This window comes from Capricornis sumatraensis, chromosome 4, assembly GCF_032405125.1.
Source record: "Capricornis sumatraensis isolate serow.1 chromosome 4, serow.2, whole genome shotgun sequence".
Lineage (NCBI taxonomy): Eukaryota > Metazoa > Chordata > Mammalia > Artiodactyla > Bovidae > Capricornis > Capricornis sumatraensis.
Window position 1 is genome coordinate 155,207,113 of NC_091072.1, and position 19,139 is coordinate 155,226,251.

General features: G+C 40.8%; 1 protein-coding gene across 1 annotated transcript in view; it reads right to left on the bottom strand.

Annotated features, from left to right (window-relative positions):
• The window catches only part of ENTHD1 (ENTH domain containing 1), an 82,026-nt gene that overhangs the window by 16,617 nt on the left and 46,270 nt on the right, over positions 1-19,139 (bottom strand). The gene's annotated exons all lie outside the window — the stretch shown is intronic.

Here is a 19,139-nt window from a genome sequence, read left to right on the forward strand (position 1 = left end):
ACTCATGGCACATATCGTGTTCAACTCGTTCAATCGGTAAGTGACTGGCAGAGTTCCTAACACTCACTTGATAAATGTTTGTTCAAGCAATCTTTATCTGGATGATCCAGTTGTTAAAAGGAACATGAGTGGAGGACGAGAGATGTCTTAGAGGACATTCTAATTCAGTCCTTTTGTGATACACAGGAGAACCTGAAATTTCTAGAGGGCAGGTGACTTGCCAGGCTCACAAAATGATTCAAGGGCAGAATTAGGACCAGAACCCCAAATTCCTGATTTCTAAGTCAATGCTCTTTTTATTAGGGGAATATGAGAAGGAATAATGAGAACCAGCTGCACCAAGTACTTCTTTACCAACAATTGTTGTAATGGTACATAACTGAAGTGACTGGAGCTTTGGGATCAGGACATTTGTCCCTGGGGCTGCCTTTAGGGATGTGGGACCCTGCAGAGGGGGATGGAGTTAAGTACACAGTTGGCCTGTGTATCTGTGCCTGTTTGTCTTCTCCCAGGAAGGGGCATGGGTAGAGTAGATTTTTTTCTTCGATTCATATGAAGAAAGAATAGCATTTATGGAAAAATTTTCAGAAGCCCAGGAGAACCTGTGGGGGTTTGATGGAGAACAGCAAAAGGTTTGTCTTTTTATTCACCGAACACAAAGCACAAAAGTGGATATTCTGTAAACACTAAAACACTAAAGGGATTGTTTCATGAGGGATTCCCAAATTTCTCTGGGAAAGAATTTCTGTGAGTTCCACTGAAAAGGCAGAGAGGAATACAGAGTGAATTAATTTGGTTGGCTTGCTTTATCTGGTTTCTCATTTACTTTCCATTTAAACCTGAATGTCAAAAAGCTTTATTCTCAAGTATCTATCCAGCAGACTCCTGGATGGGAAGTCTAGAATTAAATTATGAGACTGTATTCAGTTTCTTTATTGTAACAGTGCTTTACACCTGCTAAAATACTTGATTAATGCAAAATAAGACCTTGAAATGTCAGTCATATTAAAACTGGTTTGGATATTCTTGATAGTTATCTTTAGGAAGAAGCTTATTCCCTATGTAGGACATCAGACAGCAAATTTAAATACAGACTATCACCAAAATGCCTGAAGCAAGGGAAGAAAAAAAGACAGCCAACAACACAACTCCTTGCTTTGAGCCTAAGGACAAAAGAGAAATAGCTATGCTGCCGAAGGTACTGGAAAATGTTTTTGCTGGTTCAGAGACAATGATGAAATCATTTTTAAAAGAGAACATCAGATTTAATCCTGAGTTGAGAAACTTTGCCTACAGACAGGAACATTCCCATACTGGTAGCTCTTTTACAATTTTCAATAATTCCACTGCCTTGTTTCAGGTACTATAATCATTGCAAATTATTTTATATTCTATTATACTGAGGATCTAATAATGGGTGTTATATTCCAACAGCGCTATTGCTGTGATCAATTCTCCTGTTGGTCTGATACACAGTATCTAATTACAGCTACAAAGCAGAGAGCTGGCAAGCATGACAAAAGATGGATGCCACACACGTCTTTCTGTAGTTTAAAACTGTGTAACTAAAGGAGCTTCTACTTTAGTAATTATGTTAATCAGAGAAAATAGGACCTGAAGATAATAAGGCCATTTTGCTAAGAGGCCACAGTTATAAATTATTAACACAGAGGGGTGATTTGAATTGCTCATTAATATATTCATTTAAAGTAGACAAGCTATTAATTTTAAATGGATATTTAATGTGAAAGTTAAATAACATGTTTGACAAGAAAATCTTTATATATTTACCTTATAATGTTTACATAAAGCCCCAAATAATCATTATAAGGTTGCATAGCTATACTCTCCCTACAATCTATGTTAAGTGTGTGTATGTACGTGTGTGTCTGTAGGGGGGATGTATATACACACAGTTGTAGATTCTGAGAATTTTTTATCATGTATCATCATACTTAACTGTAGTATATATATTATATCCAAGTATTAAAATAAGGAAATAAATTTGGAATTATAGTTATGAAATATGCCAAGTATGCTTACTACTTCTTTTGATATGTATTTGAGGTAATGGCTTAGCTTTGCATAGAGAAATAGAGGTATGGACACATTGAAAGGTGCTTTTCTTTACAAAGCATCAAGTGGGACAGCTGAGACTTTCAGGCCTTGAAAATGGATTGTAATGTTGTGCGTGAGCTGTGAGTTCAATGCTAATGAAGCAACTGTATAAAATAAAGTGTCTTGAGACAGGAACACACATAAAATGAGGTTATGTGCTGATCGGCTGCCGGTGATGTTGTGACCAGAGATCATGGGAATCTGAGTCTGTTTCCCAGGAGCAGGGATTCAGGAGGGAAGGTGTCAGTGTTTGGCGTGAACACACAGAACCAGACTACTGTATGCTCAGCTTGAATAAATCCTCCCCAACACTTTACTAAGTTGATTGTACCACCAGGGGAGCTTTTAAAACTTCCCTGGGTCAGGTTACACCAAGACCAAATAAATTAGCACCTCTGGCAAGGGGACTCAGGGACAGCGGTCTTACAAGCCAGTGTGCACAGTCACTGATAGAAACACTAGGAGAAGAGATAGAATGATCACAGAAACCAGCTCAGTTCAGTTCAGTCGCTCAGTCGTGTCCGACTCTTTGCGACCCCATGAACTGCAGCATGTCAGACCTCCCTGTCCATCACCAACTCCCGGAGTTCACTCAAACTCATGTCCATCCAGTTGGTGATGCCATCCAGCCATCTCATCCTCTGTCGTCCCCTTCTCCTCCTGCCCCCAATCCCTCCCAGCATCAGGGTTTTTTCCAGTGAGTCAACTCTTTGCATGAGGTGGCCAAAGTACGGGAGTTTCCGCTTTAGCATCAGTCCTTCCAATGAACACAGCAATAAATAGTTGCTAATTTCACCCTCCCCCACAAAATAGAAAATGGATCATAATGATTGGATTATATTGGGTTGGTCAGAAAGTATGTTAGGGTTTTCCTGTAACATATCATGGAAAAGCCTGAATAAACTTTTTGGCCAACCCAATAAAATAGGTACTGGATGCTTATTATTAAATTTTACACCATAGTTATGGTCTCACCAATAATAGAAATCCTAATTTCCCTTAACAGATTATCATTATCAAAACTGAAGCTCTAAATATCTTCGGGAAGCTGGTGATCATTACCTATAGCAACGTTTTGTGTCTTTTAGGCTAGAGTTAAGTGGATCCGGTCTCTGGCAGGCCAAGGCCTCCATGCGCTACAGAGCATACTCCAGGCTGACTGCAACGGGCAGGTGCCTGAAGGCGCAAGTGTTTGTGACCATCCAACCAATCCTTATCATCACAATAAAACCCTGCATGTGACTCCAGGAGAGTAAAAATATTAAGCAGAACTGGACCAGCGGTCTAATTCTGATGTGACTTAAACATGTGCAGTGTTTGAAATGGTACCTGGCTCACAGTAAACAAATGTAGTAAACAGGTACTGTTATTCTGGGACAGTCTAAAGAAGTGGCATCATGAGGGACTTGTTGCCATGGCCCTGTCTGGAAGCAGATGGGGACCTGAACACACCAGGTACTCTCCCTTCCCCCCAGAAATTTCTGCATTCGCAGACCACAAAGCATAAGGCAAGACTTTGTGAGCACTGGTTCTTGTATTTGAGAACACAGGAGCTGGTGTGCTGCGGAAAGGTGACGTTGAAGAACTACAGTTGTCAAACATTTTCCCCATAGATGGACAGACCAGTGACAAACTATTTTTTACCTTAACACTGAGTAAAAATCATGCCTAAGTCTGAAATACTGCAACAAACCCTTAAATATAATTTAAATTGTGAATTCAAAAGCAACTGCTATTTCTCATGATGCATGAGTTACTCAAAATAAGCACACATGAAAACCTCTCACCTACTAAAACTTCACAAATTATATATGTCCCTTTGGAAAATACCTTACAGAATACCTAAGATGCTAGGTACTGTTTCTCTTCCTTTGGCAGAGGGGGATGGTCCTTGTTTTTACAGCTTTCTGCTTATACATCTATATATGCATTTTAATTGAAATATAATTGATGTACAATATTATGTGAGCTTCAAGTGTCTACATAGTGCTTTGACGTTGGCATACGTTATGAAATGTCACCGTGACCAGTCTCGTAACCATCTGTCTCCATATAAAGTTATTACAATATTACTGACATAGTCCTTATGCTGTCTGCTACACTCCCATAGCTTACGTATAACTGGAGGTTTGTACCTCTTAATCTCCTTCACCTATTTCCTCCACAGCTTACATTTTAATAATATGGTTTACAACACTATATTATAATTTATGTATTGTTTTCTTTGCTGTTTTTACTTCACAGGTTTTCATTCATTCATTTTTGCAATAAATATATTGAGGATGGATCATGTACTGTACATTGTGCTTGAAAATACAAAAGTCCGCAGAATTAGACCAGCAAAGCCTTCAGACATTGTTAATTCACTGGAATTATAACATACAGAACATAAAATGACCACAGAATATTGAAGTTCTATAAAGAAATAAAAGTTTGAAAACATGAGCAGAAAATAAGAAATTATAGAAATAGAAACAAAGGACTTTCCTGTTGGTCCAGTGCTTAAGATTCTGCGCTTCCAATGCAGGGGGCGCAGGTTCAATCCTTTGGCGAGGAACTAAGATCCCCCATCCCGCATGTCACAGGACATGGCTAAAAGTAAATAAATAAATAAAACCAAGTAGATCTGACAAAGATCCAAATAGACTTCTGTGCTGTGCTGTGCTTAGTCACTCAATCGTGTCCAACTCCTTGCGACCCCATGGACTGCAGCCCACCAGGCTCCTCTGTCCATGGGATTCTCCAGGAAAGAATACTGGAGTGGGTTGCATGCCCTCCTCTAAAAATGAAAAATAAAATACCTGAAAATTTAAATGTAACTGGTTGATTTAAGCAGCAGATTAACTCCAGTTGAAGAGAAAACTGGGAACTGGAAGACATGTACAAAGATTCAAAAGCACAACACAGAGATCAGACAGAGAGACAGTACGGATGCAAGGAGTGAGAGGTGCTTCGTCCAAGTATCCAGAGCTCCGACTCTCCTTCCAGTCTCCAGCTGCCTGCCCCACGGCCAGTCAGTCATTCTCAAGCACCTCAAAGCTTCCCCCGCACACCAGGGGCTGTCCCACCCGGCTATTGCTCTGGCCACTTTTACTTTTCTTTCCCTCTGTCTTCTGGAGGTCCATTTAAAGGAACAAAGCTCCCTCCTACGAGCTCACAGGGGTGGGTGAGGGACAGGTAAGGGACAGGGGTCTGTCTCTTCCTCACTGGTCCCTGCTGTGGTCACATACTGTTGGTGGTCACTGCTCTTTCTGCTGAGGTCTCTCTGCCCTCCAGGCAGCCCTACTGGACAGGATCCAAGATGACCATGATGGCTCTTCGTCCTGCCAAACCCACCTCTGGGCAGTCCCCTGCTCTGATCAACTCTGGGGCCAGGCCAAAACCAACTCACCAGGCCTCAGTGGCTTTACTGCCAATGTGACTGGTCAGTGTCTCTCTCTCCAGGCCAGAGTCAGACCCCGGCTAAAATTCCAGGTATGAGTCAGGTACCGGTTCTCCAATTCCAGGGAATATATCTCAGAGCCCCTCTCACTGGAACTGGGGTCAGTGAGTAGCAGTCTCTTCAATGCTCCTCCAAAGAGGGGGGAGGTGTGTGGAGACTCATGGCATAAGGCATTAGCTCCCTCCCAAGATATGCCCTGGATACAGACGGTATTGATAGTAACATGAAGAGGGAAAATCAAGCACCACTATTTCCATTTTGTTAAAACTGCTAACTTCAGGGAAACGAAGCTGTAGCCTGAACATGCTGGATATGCTGGACTGTGATCAGGAAGGGCAAAATGATTAACTACTAGATTTCTCTCTGAATTTTATTAAGGGATTGAGCATGTTTGATGATGACCTACATTCAAGATGAGCCATGCTTTTTAAAATAGTAATAGAATTCTCAGATCTCTGAAATGCACTGTAGACATAACCACTATCCAGAAAGCACACATAGAATCTTTAATTAGGTGTCTCAAGGAAAGACTGATTAAAGAAATAGGAAAAATAATTGTCTAAGGTGGAATTCAGTTATTCTAGTGTACTGATAGTCAATATTTCCAGAACAAATATAGAACTCCAAAATACAACTCTTACTATTTCCCCAAACCTGTGCTCTCCTGTCTTCCCCTTCTCAGTAAATGGCACCATCACACATTCACTTCACAAAGGCAGGAAACTAGGAATTGTCTTTGTTTCCATCCTTTTCCTCATGCTGACCACGGACCATCAGGAGATCCTCAGGGCTGAACTCTAAACCGTATGTCAAGTTTGCCCACTTTTTTCCACAGCCACTGCCCTGCCTCAGCCATGGTCATTTGGACGGTCTCCAGAGCCTCATCACTGGTCCTTTTGCTTTTGCGTCTCTCCATAATGCATTCCCCCTTGGTTTATATTTTGTTATTGTTGTTGTTCAGTTGCTAAGTCATGTCTGACTCTTTGCAACCCCATGAACTGCAGCACGCCAGGCTTCCTTGTCCTTCACTATCTCTTGGAGTTTGCTCAAACTCATGTCCATTGACTTGGTGATACCATCCAACCATCTCATATTCTGTCAGCTCTTTTTTCTCTTGCCCTCAATCTTTCCCAGCTTCAGGGTCTTTTCCAATAAGTTGGCTCTTCGCATCAGGTGGCCAAAGTATTGGGACTTCAGCTTCAGCATCAGGCCTTCCAATGAATACTCAGGGTTGATTTGCTTTAGGATTGACTGGTTGGATCTTCTTGCTGTCCAAGGGACTCTCAAGAGTCTTCTCCAGCACCACATTTCGAAAGCATCAATTCTTTGGCGCTCAGCCTTCTTTATGGCCCAACTCTCACATCCGTACACATTAAAGTTGTGAAAAAGTTCCATATCTGTACTGGAAGAACCACAGCTTTGTTGGTAAAGTGATGTCTCTGATTTTTAATGTGCTATCTAGGTTTGTCATAGCTTTTCTTCCAAAGAGCTGCTGCTGCTAAGTCATGTCAGTCTGTGCAACCCCATAGATGGCAGCCCACCAGGCTCCCATCCCTGGGATTCTCCAGGCAAGAATACTGGAGTGGGTTGCCATTTCCTTCTCTAGTGCATGAAAGTGAAAAGTGAAAGTGAAGTCGCTCAGTCATGTCCGGCTCTGCGCGACCCCAAGGAGCCAATGTCTTTTAATTTTGCGGTTGCAGTCACTGTACACAGTGATTTTGGATCCCAAGAATATAAAATCTGCCACTGTTTCCATTTTTCCCCATCTATTTGCCATGAAGAGACAGGACCGGAGAGCCCAGAGGAAGAGCAATAATCCAGCATGTCAGGAAAGGCTTCCTGGAAGAAGCAACATTTAGCTGAACCCTAAAGATTCAAATGAATAGGAATGGAGAACAGAGTAAGGGGCATATTCAAAGTGTGAGAGAACACAGTATTTTGGCAAGTTGCTCAGCATCCATTGCTAGACCACTGCACGTGATGGAGGAAGAAGGAGGTAAAAGGCAAGCTGCAGAGGAAAGCAGAGGCCAATGAGGAAGGAGCTTATCTGCCAGGCTAAGGTGTTAGACTTTATCCTAAGGGGAGCTTCTCAGAATTCTGACCAGATCAGAGCTGCATTTTAGAAATGTTCTTAGTCTCCAGTTCTGTTTTGACCCCTGACTGCTCTCCCTAACTTGTCCTCCTCCAATATTTCTTTACACCACCATCCACAGTCATCTTCCTAAAAACAAGGAAGATCTGCTTGTCTCATGTCCTTGCTTAAATCACTTCAAAGGCTCCCCATCATTATCCAGACACTACTGAAACTCCTCCAGCACACGCTTGCCTTAGTCCATTAGTGCTGTGATAACACAGTACCACAGACTGGGTAGCTTAGAAACAACAGAAATTTCTCTCTCACACTTCTAGAGGCTGAAGTCTGAGGTCAGGGTACCAAGATAGCTGGGTTCTGTGAGGCCTTCTTTCAGGTAACAGACTGCTGATTGCTCACTGTGTATTCAGCTGGTGGGAGGGCTGGGGAGCTGTGTGAGGTCTAAGATCACCAATCCCCTTCCAACTTCCTCTTACCCTACCCTTTGTCCTCTCACACACTGTTCACTCAGCCTAAGATATTCTCTTCTTCTTCCCTCACTTGGTCTGGCTGATTCTGTGTAATAGGCAAAACAGTGTAGTGAAGTGTTTCCCAAACTGCAGGTTGTGATCTGTTAGTAGGTTGTGAGATCGATTTTGTAGGTCACATTCAATATTAAAAGGAAAAACTGTCTAGAATAAAATAGAATGGATCAGAGTACATTTCCAATAACTATTGCAACACTACTGTTTCTGGTGAGTGTTTGTGTGTACTGGGTCATTACACAAAAGGAATTTCGGGCTGCAGATCACAGTTAAAAGGTTTGAAACACATCAGCATAGGCTCAGGGATCAGACTATTTTGGTCTAAATCCTGACTTTGCCATTTCCGAGCTCTGTGACCTTGGGCAAGTTATTTAAAAACTCTGTGTGGATTTTCTTCATTTATCTCATAAGACAGTTTTGAAGAGTAAATGAATTTAAGTGCATAAAAGTATACCCAGCACACACATGGCACCAGGGCTGACAGTTTAGTCATTATCTATCCTTCAGGTTCCTGAACATCATTTTCTCTAGAAAGTCTCCCCTAACATCTGAAGTCAAAGTCAGGTGCCCTCTCGTGTGCTTCCCTGCCCACTCTATCCTGACACTTACCTCATCTGTCTGATCAGACCTGATCAGTCCTGATTAGACCCTGGACTGGAAGCTACATAAACTCAGGGATCTTGTCATCATCGCATATCCAGCAGTTGGGACAGGGCCTGACACACAGTAGGTATTCAGTAAATAGCTGTAGGATGCATAACTCACTCACTTGGAAATAGATACACAGCCATCTGTTTCACTCAAATAAAGTCAAATTGGGACATATACACCTCAGGTGTCACAGTCATTTGATAAAGAACCTGTCACCTTAGTTTACATTAAGACTGTTTCTCCTAATTTGAAATCTCAGAGAGTTATATGATATTTTTATAATACATGCACTTGTTAGTAATGTAGAAAAAGATTTAGGTGGGATGACTCTTGATATAATGTGTATAAATAATTCAAAAGTCAGTGTTTCTTTTAATCATTGCAATGATGCAAAGAGTCAGCCACTGCATGACAAATAAAAGGTGACATCTTTAAATATAGTTACCATCTTTCTAGTCTTTTAATTATTTAATCGACTTCTGCAGATGACTATGGCTTTGCCCTATTCATTTCAGTAAGAACGTTTCACAGTTCCATTCATGTCAATTTTTCATGCACGAATCATGTTTTCCAGATTTTTGAAGTTAATAAGGTGGGAACAATTAAATTTCAAAAAAGGTTTTAACTGAATTTCTTCACCAACCATATAAGGCACAGTTACTATGTTGATAACCACTCAAATTTCTGTAGTCATTTCTCTAATTAAAAACATGCTTTGCAATACTCCGATGATTGATTGAAAGACACTTTCAGGGCAATGTGAAAGCATGGAGCAACCGCCCTCAGAACGGAAACCATGAGTGCAGTGCACCTAACCCATGAGCAACAGCCTGAACAGCATCATATACACCTGGAAGCAGCCAAGAGCAAAGTTCACAGTCAGAGCAGAGTCACCATACCCTGGGGTGGTCCGCAAAGCCCCCGAATCAAATGATTCACTTACAGAATCAGAGACACACAAGTGATATAGCAATTCGGATGATGCTGAGTGTTTCCAGGAAAATAAAGCAGGGAGCAGGGAGACAGTGAGCCAGTGGAGGTGGTGAGGTGTCAGTTTCTGATACTGTGCTCAGGAAAGCCTCCTGAGGCTGTGACGTTTCAGCAGCACCTGAAAAGAGTGACACCAAGAGCCAGAGAAAGACAGAGAACACTACTGCGTGGGACTCAGAAGCGGCCTTCAGCAGAAAAACACGCCCCTGGCAGGCTCTAAAAGGAAGCGGAAAGGCTCTGGGAGATGGGACCGTTGGAAGGGCTCTATTACGTGCAGTGTGCTCAGACACCTCCTAACTGCCCTGGAACAAACTCTCTTCACCAACACGCTAGCAACTATTGGCACGGCGCACCAGCATCACTGCAGCGCTTGTAGTGGTGGTCCTCTGCGGGCTAGAGAGGACCCCAGGGATGATGCAGTGGGACTGGGCTCCCTGATCACAGTGGGGATAATGGCATCCTGGAGTGGTAACAGCTTAATCTTGGAGACAAGCGAGGCACAAGAACCATAGCAGGCCACAGGGATGCAACGATATCAGGTTTTTTGTTTGTTTTCACTTTCAGGGATACACAATAATGGTTAATGAATGACAAGATGAATAGAAAATAAGTGGGCAGCCTATGAAGTGCTGCTCTACACGAAAAAGTGGAAAAAGTGAAAGTGAAAGTCACTCGGTTGTGTCCAACCCTTTGTGACTCCAAGGACTATATAGTCCATGGAATTCTCCAGGCCAGAATACTGGAGTGGGTAGCCTTTCCCTTCTCCAGGAAATCTTCCCAATCCAGGGATCGAATCCAGGTCTCCCACGTTGCAGACGCTGCTCTACATACATAGATGGAAAACCTAAGTAGTGTCATTATGAGAGAAGTCATGGCCTTTTACTCAATTCCTAAACTGAAGCCAGTTCACAAAGCCAGAATCTCCTGATGGAGAGGAAGGTCAGATCCCACTGAGAAAGAATCCCGAAACGCCCACTGCAGGTATAGATGGTAAATCTCCTAAACCTTCCCTAGAGGACCCGAAGCCATTTACAATAGTGACTCTCCTTGGAAGGGAAACACACAGAACTCCCCAGTCTTGTTAGATCCTGGCTCTTAACTGACACTAATCTCTGGAGATCCAACAATGCCATTATGCTCTACTAAGTAGGGATTTATGGAAATCAGGTGACACATGAAGTCTCCACCTAGGCAATAGCTCACAATGGGTCCCGTAAAATCGCAGCCCTACCTCCAGTATTTCCATGGTCTCAGAATGTATAACAGGAATAGATACACTTAGTAACTGGCAGAATCCCCACTTTAGTTTCACAAACCATGGAGTTCAGGCTATTACGGTTAGACGGACTACGTAGAAACCTCAAGAATTAATTACACCTTCTCACTCCAAAAAATATTTTTTGGGAAACAGCAGACATTAGCGCTACCATCAAAGACGTAAAAGTTATAGGGGCAGTGAAAAGCCAGATGGTTTGTGGAGAATGACCAGAGATTATTGCAAATATAATCAAGTGGTGATGCCAATCATAGCTGTAATTCCAGCTGTGGTATCTTCCCTAGAGCAAATCAACACAGCCCCTGGAATCTTATGTCCAGTTATTGGCCTAGAAATGTTTCTTTAAAAACCTCTATTAATAATGAGAATCAGTCTTCATGTGGCAGAGACAGAGTATACCTTTACTGTCTTGCTTCAACCTCTTTCATCAGAGACCAGACAGACCTGGATTTCCTTGATATCCGATAGAACATCACACTGGTCCTTTATGTTGATGATACAAACTGGACTTAATAAGCAGGAAGACATAAGCCCTCTTAGCGCTTCATGCACGCAGAGGTGGGAGATAAATCCTCAGAATGCTCTAGGGTTGCAACATCTGTGGAGTTTCTAGAGTATTCAGTGGTCTGTTGCATGTTAACATATCCTCTCTAAAGTGAGAGACAAGTCATTGGGACTTCCCTGGTGGCCCAGTGGTTAAGACTCCGTGCTCCCAATGCAGCGGGCCCAGGTTCCATTTCTGCTCAGGGAACTAGATTCCACTAAGAGCCCACATGCTGCAACCTCAGCTGCAGCCGAAAAGAAAAAAAAAAAAAGGCAGTGAGAGACAAGTCGCTGCCCCTTGAATTATCCAACACAAAGAAATAAATCACAGTGAAACAGGTGTCTTGGAATTTCAGAGGCAATGTATACCACATTTGGGTGTGCTGCTCTGACCATTTACTGCCATTTTTTTTTAGTGAGGATCAAAGCAAGAAAAGGTTCTGCCACAGGTGGAGGCCACTGCATACGCTTCTTAGACAGCTGGACCATATAACCTTGAACCAATGCAAGTGCCTGATGCAGAGAAAGATGGTAAGCAGAGCATCTCGTGAGCCCCAATAGGAAAGTCACAAAGCTGACCTCTAGGACTCAGGAGTAAAGCCATGTCTTCTTTTGCCTACACCTCAATACACCAAACAATTATGTGCCCATCATGTAATGGGCGTTATGGTCTAGAGGACAAAGAATTGGGATCGCACAGCAGCATCCTACTGTAACATCAGATGGAATGGGTGAGTCCAGACTGAGCCAGAAAGCCCATGGAAACTATACAGACAGATGGCTCAGACTCCACGGAGTCTGCTCCCATTATTTACTACTCCTCCCTCTCAACTTCCACCCCTAGCTCCATGTAGAACTGCCAGTTAAGAGAGAAAAGTATAGGGCTGGTTTACAGATGAATCTCAGGAATGCCAGGAGTAGCCAGCAGCAGTTAACTGCTAAATCAGAGCGTCATTCACAAGTGCCCTGAAAGAGTAGGAAAATCCTCCAGAAGACAGAATTGCAAACAGATGCACACTTCACATGGAAGGCAAGAAGCAATTCATGGTCGATGGGGGCTATCAGGGACCTGGAAAAAAAAGACTGGAAGATTGGAGACCAACACGTGGGTGAATCTTCAGGGTGTATATGCACACTGTGTGAAGACATTCATGTCCCATAGAAGTGCCTGCCAGAGGACATTCACTGCAGAAGACGCTCTCAAAAATCAGACAGGCAAGACACGCTGTTTAATGGATGCCAACCATCCTCTTTCCTTAGTCACTCTAGTGGCTGTGCAGTGGACTCTGGCCGTGTGGTAGGGGTGGAGAGCATGCACGGATTCAACAACACGACCTTTCTGTCACCAAGGTGACCTGGCCACCATAGCTGCTGAATGCCCAACCTGTTAAAAGTAGAAGTTAATTCTATATCCCTAGCATGGCACCGTTTTCCAGGAAAAGCAGCCAATTACCTGGTGTCAGGCTGATTACACTGGACCTACCCATTATAAAGGGGGCAGTGCTTTGTCTTCATGAGGAGACAGATGTATTCTAGGTAGCCATTTGCCTCCCCTGCCTGCAGTCCTTCTGCCAGCGCCATTACTGAAGGTACAGTATTTATTTATTTACAGTATTCATTTATTACAGTATTTATCCACTTTCATATCATCTCACAAACAACCCTACACAAATTATTCCAGCATATAAACAAAGAGCAAATACTTTCCAAATCTTGTTATGAGTCTGGCAACATCTCAGTATCAAAATCTAACAAAGAAAATATGAGAAAAGACAGTCCTGCTTAATTTCACTCATGGATACAGATGCAAAACTCCTAAATAAAACATTAGCAAACCAAACCCAGCAAGATATATAAAAGATAATATATCATCACCAAACTGAGTGTATTACAGAAATTCAAGGTTGTTTCAACATTTGGAAATCAGCTAATTTACCAAATTAACAGTTTAAGGGAGAAAAACCTATAACCATCAATATAGATACTAAAAATGGATAAAACTCAACACATATTCATGATAAAACTGTTGACAAATTAGGAATAGAGATCTGCAAAAAACATACAGTAAACTCATCTTAATGGCAAAATGTTGAAATCATTTTCTTTAAGATACAGATTGAATCTAGGAAGACCACAATCACAGTTTCTATTCAGCACTCCCTGAATGGTTCTGCCTAGTAAGGTGAGGTAAGAAAATGAAATACAAGGTAGTTCACAAGTGTGAAATAAATCTGCCATCATTCACAAGTGATATGATTTTCAACACAAGGAACTGAGAAGAATTTACAGGAAAATTGGTAAGAATTAGTTGAGCAAGGTTACTGGCTATAAAATCAATATACAAAAATTAGTTCTACTCATTTTCATCAACAAACTGTTAGAACATGCAATTTATAAAATTATATCTTTTACAGCAGCAACAAAAAATACATAAAGTACACAGGATAAATCTAACAAAAGATGCATAAGACTTGTATGGGGAAAAACTATAAAATATAACACAGTAAAGTGAAAGTTGCTCAGTCGTATCTGACATTTTGTGACCCCATGGACTATACAGTCCATGGAATTCTCCAGGCCAGAATACTGGATTGTGTAGCCTTTCCTGGGATCTTTCCAACCCAGGGATCAAACCCAGTTCTCCTGCATTGCAGGAGGATTCTTTACCAGCTAAGTCACAAGGGAAGCCCAGGAATACTGGAGTGGGTAGCCTATCCCTTCTCCAGGGGATCTTCCTGATCCAAGAATCGAACCAGAGTCTCCCTTATTACAGGCAGATTCTTTACCAACTGAGCTATCAGGGAGGCCAACTCAGTGAAGAAGACTTAAATAAACAGAATAATTTGATATTGTAAAGTGGTCACTTCTCCAAATTGACTTAAAGATTGGCGAGCCAATAAAAAACTCTAAGAGGTTTTTTTCAAGGAACATGACAAGCTTTTACGTGGGAAAGCAAGCAAAGGGTAAAAAAAATTTTTTTTAATTTAAAAAAAGGAAAAGAAACAATGACTCTTCCTGATAAAGGAAAACTTTACAAAGGTTGAGTAATTACAAGTATTTGTTGGTTCTGGGAGAGCCAAATGCCTCGTGGAACAGAACAGAACTTGTGGAACAGAAAGCTGAGAAACAAAAATCCATGCATATGTGTAAACTTGCTTTAGGCCATAGATGGTACTTCAGTTCATCAGGGAAAGGACAGACTTTTAAATAACTAATTCTGGGACAGCTGGTTATCCATTTAGAAGTAAAAATGGACTCCTGCTTCAACCACATACAAAATCCAATTCCAGCGGCATTAAGAGCTTAATTGTGGAAAGCAAAATTATACAAATCTTAACCTTTATGGTCTTGAGACAAGAAAGAATTTTTTTAGATCGTAAGATACAAAAAAGTACAAATCATAAAGAATGAAATTCTACCTCATTAAAATTAAGAACTTCTGCTACCAGATAATTACCAGGGCTCATTAATGAATTTGATAAAATTGTAGGATACAAAATTAATACACAGAAACCTGTTGCATTTCTATATACTAACAACATACATTAACTGTACGCTTTCTGAAACATCAGAAAGAGAAATTAAGCAAACAATTCCATTTACCATTGCATCAAAAAGAATAAAATACCTAGGAATAAGTCTACCTAAGGAGGCAAAAGACCTGTACTCCAAAAACTATAAGACACTGATGAAAGAAACTGAAGATGACACAAACAAATGGAAAGATAAACTGTGTTCTTGGATTGGAAGAATCAATAGTTAAAATGACCATACTACCCAAGGAAATCTACAGATTCAATGCAATCCTTATCAAATTGCTGATGGCACTTTTCATAGAACTAGAACAAAATTTTTCTGTTTGAAAACACAAAAGACTCTGAGTAACCAATCTTAGGAAAGATGAAGGGAGCTGCAGGAATCCTACTGCCTCACTGCAGAGTATATCACAAAGCTACAGCCATCGAAACAGTGTAGTACTGACACAAAAACAGGCATATAGATCAATGGAAAGGATGGAAAGCCCAGAAATAAGCCCAGGCACTTATGGTCCATTAACTTATGACAAAAGAAGCAAGACTACATAGTGTTGGAAAGACAGTCTGTTCAACAAAAATGGTGCTGGGAAAACTGGACATCTACACGTAAAAAAATAATGTATCTAGATCATATTTTAACACCACACACAAAAATAAACTCAAAATAGATTAAAGATGGGACACAAGAAAATTCCTAGAGGAAAACACAGGCAGAACACTCTCTGACATAAATCACAGCAGTATCTTTTTTGCTCTGACTCCCAGAATAATGGAAATAAAACAAAAAATGGGACCTACTTAAACTCAAAAGTTTTTGCACAGTAAAGGAAACAGTAAACAAAATGAAAATACAATCCATAGATTGGAAGAAAATATTTGCAATGATGTGATTGACAGGATTAATCTCTGAAATTTACAGCTCATGAGGCATAACATCATCAAAACAAAGAACTCAGTCAAAAAATGAGCAGAATACCTACATAGACCTTTCTTCAAAGAAGACATACAGATGGCCTGAGAGGCACAAGACAAGATGTTCAATATTCCCAATTATTAGAGAAATGCAAATCAAAACTATGAGTATCACCTCACACCAGTCAAAATGACTATCATCAAAAAATCCACAAATAAAAATAAATAAATAAAAGAATAAACAAAAGATCCACAAACAACGTATGTTGGAGAGGATGTGGAGTGAAGGGAACCCTCCTACACTGTTGGTGGGAATGTAAACTGGTACAGGCACTATGGAGAACAGTGCAGAGGCTCCTCAAAAAACTAAAAACAGAGCTACCATATGGCCCTGCAAGCCCACTCCCGGGGATATACCTGGAGAAAAACATGGTCTGAAAGGATACATGCACCCCAATGTTCACTGCAACACTGTTTACAACAGCCAAAACAGGGAAGGGAGATTTTAGTTCTGTCTACATGGTTTGAATTTTAAAAATCAGAAAATATTCACTTATTATTTATGTAATGTAAAAATAAATAAAACTTATTAAATAAATAATTATGGTACAAAACTATAAATTCTATTTTGGGGGTATGGGCAAAGTCCTGTGGGAACACACTGAAAGGAGAAACTAGTGTGCGGAAAGATTTTATAGCAATAGTGACATTAGAGCTGGGCCTTGCTGGTTTTTTTTTTAATTTATTTATTTTTTTAATTGCAAGGTAAATGTTTTACAGAAATGTGTTGGTTTCTGCCAAACGAGCTGGGCCTTGCTGTTTGAATAGGATTTTGTTAAGCATTCATTATTTGGTGGAGAACTGTGGCAGACTGTATATTCCAAAGATGACTGTGCTAATACACTTCCCACTCCATATGCTTTTTTTCCAATATGACATGGACACTTGTCCATTGAGAGGTAGGCATCTTCGTACCCTCCCCTTGAACTTTGGCAAGACTTTTCGATTGCCTTGATAAACTGAATGGGTGGGGCGGGGGGGGGGGGGAGGGGAGTATCCTAGCGTGGCTTTTGAAATTATTCAGCTCTGCTTGGTCGGTCCCTTCACAGGATGTTGAACCTTGGAACCCAGCCACCATGCTACAGGGATGCCCAAACTAGCCCACGGGGAGAGACCACATAAGGTGACTCATGTGGAGAGAACCTGAGGCTTCCAGCTGACACAGCAAGCATCAGTTACCAGACAAGTAAGCGGATGAGCCATCGGATGATTCCTATCCCCAGCCTTTGTGTATGCCATGGAGCAGAGACAAGTCGCCCCCGCTCTGCCCTGTCCTAATCCCCGACCCAGAGAATCCGTGAGCAGAATAAATGACCATTTTATGCCACAAAAGTTTTAGAGCAATGTGTTACACAGCTGAAGGAACTGGAACAAAGACATTCTAAGGAGAAAGTAATAGAATGTCACAAACTATTGTGAATACTGGCAGTATTGGTGATGAGGCCATAAAGGTTGGCTGGAACCAGACTATGAAAAGTCTTACACGACAGTAAAAAAAAAAAAAAAAAATTAGACTTACTGGCAGTAGAGAACTGTTAAAATGTTTTAAGCTGAAAAAAAATGAAATGCTAAGATCTGCCTTTGCAAGCTATCTCTGAGATCAGTGTGAAGGGAAGACTGGAGAGAAGACTCAAAACAGGAATTCAATAAAGACTTTAAAATGGTTCACATAAAAAAAATCTTTAAAAAAAATCGGAAAAGCTCCTCCAATTAAGATGAGTCCTAAACAAGTAAATGGGTAGGATCATCTCTCAAGCAATATGCTTTGTGACTTTTTTCCTCTTAAGGGTTGCTTCTGATGCTCATTTATACTCAATTTCTTGTATTAAAATGCTGGCAGAGAGAAGCATGTCACACAAAAACCTACACAGGAGTATTTACAGCAGCTTTAGCTAAAATTGCCAAAACTTGGACATAACCAAGATGTTCTTCAGTAGGTGAATGGATAAATTCCCTCGTATATCTTACTCAGCACTAATTTTAAAAAATGCACTATTAAGCCATGAAAATACATGGAGGAACCTTAAATGCACATTACTAACTGAAAGAAGCCATCTGAAAAGGTTATACTACATGATTCTAACTTTATGAATTTCTGGAAAAAGGCAAAACTCTGAAGATATTTAAAATGTCAGTGGTTTTCAGGGGTTACAGAAGAGGGCGGAAAGAACAGACAGAGCACAGAGGATTTTTCGGGCAGAGGTGCACTCTGTAGGATACTATAATGGTGGATACATGTTGTATATGTTTGTCAAAACCCACAGAATGTCCACCACCTAGAGTGAACACCAACAAAGTATGGTCTTTGGATGATTAAAAAAAAAAGTTAATGTAGGTTCACTGTTTGCAACAAATGTACCACTCTGGTGTGGGATGTTGATAGTGCAGAATGTTGCACTTGTTTGGGGAAGAGGGGTATATGGGGAAATCTTGGTACCTTCCCTCAATTTTGCTGTGAACCTAAAACTGTTCTTAAAAAAGTCTATTAAAAATATTAGGGGATGGGAATGTTAGGGGATATTAAAACACAAAAACATTTTCCTTACGTTTTCTTTCAAATTTCTGGATCTGGACCAATTTACATAAAGTGTATTCTAAGAATAAAAGCAAGCTGTCTAAAAAATTGTTACCACTTATAACCAATTATTTATGTGAATAACACCAACCTTATACTACAAATATCACCATAACCCACAATTTCTTGTTTCTGGGTTGATTAAAATATCCTCATCAGTCTCAGAACTGGCTTTATAAGAAAACTATATACAAGTGAACTTTTACAGTAAAACTATACTAATAAACTTCGGTTTTAATATTTTGGATATTGGGACTCTATATAATGGGAATCTAAGGTGTATGGTCCAAAGATGAGGGAGAAGATGAAACTCAGAATATAAGGAGCCAACTCTATGAAAAGGATGCCTGGATGAAAATAAAAGCAAAGATATATGAGCGGATAAAAACTACTCAGAACGTTTTGTTCATCTTCACAGAT